Here is a 2,500-nt window from a genome sequence, read left to right as displayed (position 1 = left end):
TGTATCACTATTAGAAAGAAGGAAGAAAGAAGAAAAACTGCTTATAATTCACATTTCAACACAAGTGCGCCAAAGTGCGAAGCTATTAAGCTCAATTGAGACGTGGATCATGCAAGCGTTGAGCTTCGTGAGGATTATCTCAGGGAGCTCCGTCTTCGAGCGGTGGATTATGACTAGCAACATGTCGGCTCTGTGCAATTTGCAACATGATTATCTGTTGGTTTTCTGGTATTATTATTATGATTGTCTTTCTTTTGTTGTGTTGTGGTAATAATGCTATTACTAGTTTTTTTTGTTTACTTGATACCAATGATATAAATGATAATATCAGTTATTAACAGTGTCGTCAAGATACAACATCGTGAGCAGTTGTTTTTGTTATTTTTATGTATGCAGTGGGAGGGGGGGGGGGGGGCAATTCGGAGGTGAGGAAAAGATACCGGAGGGATCGCAGCTTTCTACCTACCCATGTGCTGAAACATTTCAGGCAAAATCAAGCACAAACACATGTGTGGGGGTGTGTATTAATACATATATATACATACATATACACAGATACATACATACATATATATAAATATATATAATATTTCATTATTATATATATATATATATATATAATATATAATCTTTTATATATTATACATATATATCATTTATATATATATATATAATATTTATATATTTATATTTAAATGTATATATATTTATATATATATGTATATATATTTATATATATATATATGTATGTATATATATAAATATATATATATATATATATATATATACAGATCGATAGAAAAAGAGAGATAGATGGATAGATAGGTAGATAACTATAGACAGATAAGTAGACTAATAGATAGCGATAGATCATTGAACACTACTACGTCCCCTGTCCTATTCTTAAGGGAAAAGACAAGACATCATTAGAATACAAATGTTTTTCAATAAAAAGTCCGATCAAAATCACGTAATACACATTTTACACTATTACTAAAATGATTCTTTCTTCATCAATCAATTCCCATTACATCAAAATCCTTCATTTGGTCTAGAATACAACTCTATGTCTATTCATAGATGACCTCGAACGTTGTGCTCCTTGATGACCTCCGTGTGTCAAGGCGCGTTGCCAGGAAGCGCCGATGATATTGCAGGACACGGAGACCCCTTTGCACGATCGAGGCTAAGGGCAAGAGGGATCTGCAGCAGCCATGAGGGAAGGAGACCCGGAAGGAAGGCAGAACGCATTAACTCCAAAATCCATGTTTTGAGAAAATCGATGTTAAAGGTTTGGCTGCATGTATATTTACTCCTATCATTCTTATCGATAGACAAAACTGACCATACCTTTATTGACATTCAGACACCATGATGGTTGTATCAAAATTCGTCTTTAAATGACGATTCCACAGATACCAAATTCATAAAGATCGCATTTTTGGAGTTCATGCGTTCTGCCTTTTCACTGCAGCGCAGCTCGAGTCCTTTGGGGCGTTGGCGACGGTCATGCGGTCGAGACCCACGTCGGGGGACACTGCGGTAGGAAAGCGAGGTCGTGTGGATTACGTGTTTTTTTTTGTTTTTTTTTTTCATAAAAGGAGGACGCAGTTTTTAGGAATTTGGATAGTGCGTAGGGGACGTCGTGAAGATTATCTTTGGTCTCGATTTTACAACGAAGATCTTCTTGTAGGGAGCACAGAGCTCAGACGACGATTCATGCATGAGACTATGGCGATTCATGCATGAGACTCTGACGATTCATGCATGAGACTCTGACGATTCATGCATGAGACTCTGACGATTCATGCATGAGACTCTGACGATTCATGCATGAGACTCTGACGATTCATGCATGAGACTCTGACGATTCATGCATGAGACTCTGACGATTCATGCATGAGACGACGGCAGAGCGGGGGGTGACAAGCACCGCTGGGGTTCGGAGAGGTCATGGCGTCAATGGTCTCCGGGGCACCGTACTTTTAAGCCTCTCCTTAGAGCCTGGAATTCTCTGCGGCCGTTTCGGAATTCCCGATGCTCGCGGAGGAGACGGGACTCGAGGTAGCCGCGCCGGGGTCTTTGCACAGTTAATAAACGTCCATAAATGCCCCCCTGAGAGAGACTGAGCCTTTGTGACGAAGCCGCACTTATTCTCCTTCAGTTGGCAGGCATTCGAGGGATACTTACATACATGCATACATATATATATATATATATATATATATATATATATATATATATAATATATATATATATTATATATATGTATGTATGTGTATATATATATATATATATATATATATATATATATATATATATATATATATATATATATATATATATATATATATAAACACACACACACATGTATGTGTGTCTACGCTGGACATAAGGATCCTCTGACGTCAACTCAAGGAGAGAAGCCCACGTCGCGATGTCTTGTCACGTGGCCTCATTATCTAGAAGGTGTAGTTGTATGAGGCCTTTTGTTGTACCT

The sequence above is a fragment of the Penaeus japonicus genome, unplaced genomic scaffold (genome assembly GCF_977035675.1).
Source record: "Penaeus japonicus unplaced genomic scaffold, GWHDUDI00000001_assembly GWHDUDI00000015, whole genome shotgun sequence".
Lineage (NCBI taxonomy): Eukaryota > Metazoa > Arthropoda > Malacostraca > Decapoda > Penaeidae > Penaeus > Penaeus japonicus.
Note: the sequence above shows the minus strand (reverse complement) of the source record.